This window comes from Manacus vitellinus, unplaced genomic scaffold (genome assembly GCF_001715985.3).
Source record: "Manacus vitellinus isolate BGI_N305 unplaced genomic scaffold, ASM171598v3 scaffold_5_pilon, whole genome shotgun sequence".
Lineage (NCBI taxonomy): Eukaryota > Metazoa > Chordata > Aves > Passeriformes > Pipridae > Manacus > Manacus vitellinus.
In genome coordinates, this window is record NW_021940682.1 from 6447046 (window position 1) to 6454869 (window position 7824).

A 7824-nucleotide genomic window follows, 5' to 3' on the forward strand; every position below is an offset into this window, starting at 1 on the left:
ATATCTACTGAGTTAAAACATGTAAAATGAGAGACACATTAGAACATGAAATGGATTACTCTGCTGTAAACAGACCTCAGCACCCTAATATTAAGAATGATGAGTTCACTATTGTCAGTAAAATGCATTGTTGGAAATACTTGGTTGAGAAAAAAACAAGACCAACGCATTGGTTTGCATCCGTCAGTTTTCACACCCTGAATTTGGACATTTTCTTGGTCATCCAACCCCTCCTGTTTCAAAACCAAGACATACACCCTCTTTAGTGCCTGTAAAACTGGTAACACCTGTACACCATGCCAGGATATTAAGCTGCTCATATCATTTTATCAGTGTTGTTGAGATCTTTGTACAGGAGAGAGAAGTAACCACCACTGTGGTGTGGTTTCTAGCCTGCTTGTTAGCAGCTCAGCTAACTCAGCTGGCTGGTTCAGAGTTTTTAAAAATGCAAGCTGACAATAACATTCTCTAAATGTTGGACTAAGCAATTTCAGAGTGCATATTTAGCTTACTGTCTTGATTCCATTTTCTTTCAAGTTTGTTCGGTAAGAAAGGAATATTTTGCCTTAAAAAAGCTGATCATAGACAGACAGACAGACAGCATTTATCTATATTTATTTACCTCTAGTACACAATGCAGGCTCTATTTGTGCAGGGAACACTCTAAGTCTGAACACAGGATATTGGGAATGTTAGAATCCTAACTCAGTCCTAACTAATTTTTTTGCTTGAATCTCGTGAAGCCCTCCTAAAGCAAGCCAAAAACTATATATGGGAGATTTCCTTGTTAAATCTTCTTCTACCACTCAGAAATTCATTCTGTGGATTTTGAGAACCTTACACTTGCTCAGGATATATAGATATCCCATATCCCTAAATGCTTCCCTCCAAAAGGACTTCTGTACATCCAGGATTTTGAGAGGACCAACACAAAGCCCTTCTGAGAGTTGAGTAGGAAGTTCTAATATATCTGCCCAAGAGCAAAGTAGGGCATTGTGAATTCAGGAGGAAGATGAAATGCTGAGGCAGCAGATTTAAAAAAAAAAATAAATAAAAAAAGAAAAGATTACAAGCCCTTTCAAAAAGTTTTTGGTTTTGTTTTTTTTTTTTTCTATTTAAGAATGTGGGTTTTACAGTACAGATAGACATCACCACTGACACTACATGCTGGATGAAATCTGTGTCAGAAGGACAGACAATTGCTGAAGACAGACCACAGCACGTTTTCATGGTGTCACAAGAAAGGAACAAGAAGAGCTTAGCTGAGCAAAAGTAACCCACATTTCCTCCAGTCAGTTTTTAGCTTCCAGTCTCAAAATCACGCCTTTTTGTTCTTCACACTTAGCTGTGTGAAGTTGCCCCACTAACCCATTCAACTCTGTCCCTCCTCTGTGGCCCTCAAGCAGTTCACGCCTCATTCAGGTTGTTGAGACACATGCACTTCTCTCTTAGCCATCTATGGATTGTTTTCCTACCTGAATCCCAGATTGCACAATGAGTATGATTGCTGCTTACCTAATGTTTGTTATAAAACCTGTGACAGCATTTTTTCCTTGCTGCTCTACAAGAGGAAATAGCATTTTATTTGAAATGCTGTGCTGAGTGTCAACATGAGAGGTGTTTTAAAAGAGCTGAGAAGTATGCTGTCAGGAAAATGTTTCCAGGCCTACCTTCCCTCCCACATCCAACTGTGATGAAATAATCAAATGCTATACCACTTGTACTTGGGAAGAGGATGACTAACAGCAGCTAATTACTGCTCAATCTGTTGCCCTCAGCAGCTGTTGGTCTGAATCACACCCCCTGGCACCAAGGGGCATGATTTGTGGTGCAAGTGCTCTGGAGGCAACTTAATTTTCAGGGGCTTCCTAGCGAGGCAGCAACTGGGACAAGAATTTCACATATTAAGATCCTGTCACAGAAGCTGCTACCACCATGCCCGACTCAGCAGATGAGCCTCTCCAGGTCAGCCTTCTCCTGCTGGGGGCCCTGGACAAGACCATGTCCCACCACACAGAAAGGAGAAGGTGGTTACAGATTTCTTCCTGCTCCGTCCTTCTGCAGCAGAGACTGAACCTAGCTCGTGGCACCAGATATAAGTTTCTGCTTTCTTCCCAGTTTGCTGCTGCAGTAGCACAGAGTTGGCAGAAGGCCTTCTGTATCATATTTGATCTGTTGACACTTGCAGCAGTGCTGGACTCTAACACTGTAGGAGTTTCCGTTTGGAGAAATATGGTAGCCCTTCCTGCCTCCTCATTCCACTCCCTACGGAAAACCTCCCTCTTGTTTTCCCAAATTCTGAGCCAAATAAAATATACCAAAATAACACTGGAGACAGAGAAGGAATCTCTTGCCTCAAACTTGGCCACAGAGCAATACATGCAACCATTACTCGTCTCACAAGTGAAGTCACGTGGGTGGAAGAATCCAGGCAGGGTTTCATCGGCAGGGACTGCAGGTTCAACCTGGCTGCTCTGCAAACCTTGTTTGTGGTGGCCAGAATGACCACTTCTTCTGTTTTCGTGGTAGAAGAATCCAGGCATTATACTCTTCAGCTGGCTAACTTAAAACTTTCTAGGAAAAAAAGGGACAGAAGGTCTTGAACTGTGGTGGTGTAGCTGCTGGCTGCCCAACACGCTGCGACATTTCAGCCTTGTGTGGAGAGGAGGCAGGAAAGCAATATTTTTATCAGAGCTGTCAGAGATCCTGCCTCACTCCTGAAGCTTTTTAGTATTTCAGGGATGTTCTCCTGAGTAATCATGTAATTTTGCTCCACTCATATAATGTATTCAACACCTGACACCTGAGCCAGAGGGTGACTTTCTATAGCATAACATGCCTGCCATGAAGCCACCAGTATCATCCTGTCCATGCAGAGCACAGCTCTTTTACAGGAAGCCTCTTACATGTGGGACAGCAAGGCCCTGCACAGAGATTATGCAGGGCCTCCTTTCTTTCTTATAATTCCTCAGTGTCATTCCAGGTTTGAACCATTTCACCACCAAAGAGTCTGGAATTTGGCCTAGAGCTCATGATGTAGCACAGTACTGTTCTTTACTTAAAGTAAGATAAGCAGTATTATCAGGCTACTGTCTCACCTGGGGCATCTCTAGTGTGTCACACTCCTGCACAGTCAGGTTAATGGTTCAGTCCCTTTGAGACCAGGGACAGAGAGAGGGTTTCTCCGAAATGCAACTTCTCTGTTTTTGCTGCGATTTGTGTTTGAAAAGCCTATTACTGAGTAAAACCCTGTTTATTTTTCCCTATCTTATACAGGTTTTCATCCCTCTGTGCAATCAGTGTCGAGAAAATATATCTGGTGATAATGAATAGCTACATACTGTGTGCTGTAAACTTCAGTTCTTTTTATGGAGTTTTAATCTCTTCCCAGTTCCATCTGCCTCCTGTTCCAACAAAGGCCATATGGCTCTTCAGAGCCACCTATGCACCAGTTAGGTGGGGTGTGAGTGTTTGAAGTGGCACTCGTTCTTCTGAGGAAATTTCCATTTCAGGTGTAGGCTGAGAATGGGGTCACCAACTGGCTGTGGACATTTCTAAGACAAGTGGAATTAAAGACCAAAAGATATCACCACAGAGTATCATCACCAGTCTGACTGGACACCCTATTTAACCTGAGCTGTAGAATGACACCTGTTCTCCTCTCCTATATGGAATAAGCCTAACTGGCTGAATGACATTGGAATTGTAGAGGTATTCAGTATCTAAACAGGGTCCTGAGGATGCCCTTCTGCAACTTGTCTCCAAGCTTGCATGGGTATTGTCAAGTCATCTAGTACAGAGAGCAAGCTAATTTATACCAGGTAAAGTGCTCAGCCTCCATTTTCTCCTCCTTTCTCTTACATCCTTCTCCTCATCTGGTACTGGTCCACTGTTTTCAGATGCAAATTGCTTGTAAAAATGTATATATCTGTATATAAAAATTATTGTTTTAGAAAAAAGTTCTCCCTAATGGTCTAGCGGATTCTCAGTGGCAGCATCACTTGATAGATGTGCAGGAAAGAACCTCATGTCTCTAGCTAGGATTTCACATTTGACTGCAATGTGCTCTCACCTTTTTACAGAAACACTTCAGTGTTGATCAGTGTTGATCCATGAGACCCTTACTCATGGATCTAGCAGTTACAGCAGCCACCTCTAGATCAGAGCAATTCATCAAGTATGTGGGTATCCAGAGAGACTTCAAGGTAACAATTGCATGAAAATTCATGGAATCATTGGTTAAGCAACAAGAAGAATAACATTAAAAAAAATAATTGAATAATAAAATGTGTAGGGATTCCAGCACTAGTCCACCGTTCCTGCTACACAAGTCCTACTTCTCTTACCTAACTTCCTCTTGTGTGAACTTCAGGTTTCCTCGATTAATTCCTGACAAACCGCCTTGCTCTGGCTTTTGTATCCTATGCTCCACATTCTTTGGATTTTTCTTATACATGTTATGGCTGAAATTTGTTGATTTTTTTTACTTCTTTTGATCACATTCCCTCGCACTTGCACCAGCTCCTCCTGGCTAACTGGTTCTCCACCTCTGTCTGCCTTTCCATCTTGCCATCCCACCTTGGGTGTCATCCCCACCTGCCCTCTCTTCTGAGCCTGCAAAGCCTCTGTCAGTGGAGACCTTTAAGAACAGGTTAGACACACATTTACCAGAAATAGCATAAGTACAGTTCATTCTGCCTTTGGGCAGGAAACCAATTAAAGGACTTACTGAGGCCCCTTCCAGCCCTGCATCCTTCTGATTCTATTATCCTTTGCATTAGTGGGAGAGCAGTAATGGAGCCACACTTCTTGGCACAAATGTTTCCAAGTGATTGTTATCTTGGACTCTTGGGCTTGCAGCTGGAGCTCCCCTTTAGGTTGTCTGCAGGGTAGCACGGGCTGCAGCTAGGGCCAGGGCTCAGGCTTGCCATTCTGGCTTCAGTGATGACTTAAACATCTGAGCTTCTTCTTTCCATACAGTTATCAAATTACTTTCATTTTCAATTACTCTATGTTTTTCCAAATACAACGGTCATAGATACTTCTTATTAAAATAAGGGTCTTTCCCCATTCTGATTATATTTGTATTTGTCTTTTTGGGTAATTCTGCAGATAACACAGGCAGCATATAACACTCCACAGTACATCCTGCAACCATTTTGAGTACAGCTACTCTTTCAATCAGCAGATGAATTTGCTGTCAGGGGTGCAGGTAGGATATCCCAGTCAAGGAATTCAGCCTTTTCAAAATTATTAATTTTCTCTTGTATTAAATTCCTTGGTAAGTAGGTTTATAATGAGTAAAAAAAAATTGCTTTACCGCATGTAACAACATTATAGAATGAATACCCCATTATACCCATCCAGCTGCAAATTACTGTTATCTCCTCAGAACAATTAGCCTATTATACATCCTCTTAAAACCTGATACCAGCCCATCATCTTGGAGCCTGTAGTATAAAGCCATCCATTAACTTCCTTATACTTTGGATCAGCCCACAAAAACAGCTTAGTGTTCCAACATCCTTCGCCATAGGGTTGCTCATTATCAGCTATCAGCTTTTGTGCTAACAGTTCCACACCGAGTACAAAAAAGAAGCCAAAGGGTTCGCCTGTGGTTTTCTATTATTTTAAGCGCTCTGGACTGAACTTACATCAATATTGTTACTGGTGTACTTAAAATAATAGTCAAAAGAATAGATGACTGGAAAAAGGTGAGGTGGTTTGGGGAGGAGGAGGAAATACCAATGCTGCTGGAAAAACAATTTTTAAAAAAAAACCCAGTGTTTCAGTGAGGCAGGTTTCACAACAAGCACCACTGACTTCTACGGGGTTGCTTCTAAGTTGTACTAAAAGAACTGAGGAGAGAGTAGAAATTTTATAGAGGCAGAAAACAGTTAAGATATACAAAACATTTCAAACAAAATGGATCTTTGAAACAGTCAGGAGAAGGTTTCAGAACTCTGGTACAGACAGTCCAAAGGTCAAAAGCTTTCAGGCTTGTGTAACCCTCTGAAGTAAATCCACGCAGCCCACTGAGCAGAGAACTCAAAAAAGGCACTTAAAAAAAAAAGGTCTGACTAATATACAGTTTCCTCAGAAAATTAGGTTGTCCCTGCGCAGTTGGCCAGTCTTTAGTCACCTTTTAAATTACACCATGATGTGTACTTGTGTGTCAGAGCAATTAACTTAATTTCTTTTTGCCTGTTCCTTGAGAGTAATCCTGGCTATCCTTTAGTCTGAGAGGGAATTGATAAGTGTAAAATATGACTTGTTTTCTTTAGTTGTGTTCTGTTTTGTTTCCTTACATTCCTTTTCTGTGGTTCAGTTTTCTCATTGCTTTTATTATCCCTTGGATCTCTGTTTTGCTAGAGTACAGGAGCACCTCAGACAGATACAGTTAGGCAGGGACAAAAAAAACCCTGAAAATAAAATCTTGTGATGTGACTGGAATTTCTCTTTTTCTTCCCAGTGCTTCTAAGGAAAAGCTAATTGTTGTACACCCTGAGCTGCACGTGAGACAGCACACACCAGCACACTGCTCTTACCAAAAAAGGTGCTTATCTCCCAGTGCTACTGGTGACATTATCCCTCTCTGGGCACGAAATCCCCATCCCTGTCTAACTTTAGGGTTGTTGAAAGGTAAATTGCAGCTCTCTGGTTTAGGTGGGGGCTGGCAGAAGGACACACTGTCCTTTTTCCCTGGCTGCTGCTCTTAGAAGGGCATGCTGGCCCTCTAAGATGCCGGCAGAAGCAGCTGGTCCAGCTCTGTAATGAAAAGTGCACAGGTGTTGGGAATCTGCCCGAGGGCACGGGTCCCAGATGAGAGATGCAAATAGGGAAGAGGAGATGCAGTGCTTCAGCAGGGGATGGACACAGAGACTGTCAACAGTCCTACACAAAGGCAGCCCTTCCCCTAGGGTATCCAACAGGGACTCGCTCCTGCCTGGGCAGAAGCACAACAGTGATTTTTCGTATTTGGTGGGTTGAATTGTTCTTTTCCTCTGATTCATTATGGAGGAAAAAAGCTTAAATTGAGATGCTCTCAGGCGAGTGCCTGTGGTGTTCATTATCATAAGCTGGCAGGAGGCAAGACTGTCCTGTGAGGGTAAAGAGCAGGAACTTTTCCCTATCAGCATCTTTCTATCCAAGCTGCTTGTAAAGCTATTCCACTTTTTTCCCCTCCCTTTTCACCTTCCTGACTGAGGGATGCACACTGCCAGCATCCCTCAGTGATGAGGGAAAACATCTGGTGGTGATGTTTCAAATCAGGGAACAGGTAGCGAAGGCTCAGAGCCACTGTCTGCAGGTGAGCAGGATAAAATACTGCTTTCCAAGGATGCTCTTTTCGTTCAGATGGCAGGTGCTGCCTGACAGGAAAAATTTCTTTCTAAACCAGTTTTCAAGGAAGAAGAACTGCTCTTTGAACAGTAATACTACTCTAATGAGACGAAAAACCCCCAAGTGAGTCAGGATGAAGTTTGATAGTTATAAATAGTGGCTTTTGGAAGTCCCGTTTGAGGCATCTATAAGCAAGATGGTTGCATTATCATGCTAACTCATAATCCCCAATATGCTTTGCATTTGCTATGGATCATATACTGGGAAAGACTATGATTCTCCTTTGCCTGTTTAGACTGAGATAACCTTGTAACTCCTACACAATGGGCAGTCCAGATGCCTGATATAATCCGGTATCATGGTCAGCATTTCCACAAGGCTGGTGAAGTTTGTGAGAAATGCTTTTGTTATCATATTTCTTGGCTTCCACAGCCCAGTGTCTTTTTGTAAAAACTATAACAAACCAAGCCACCCTTCACATTA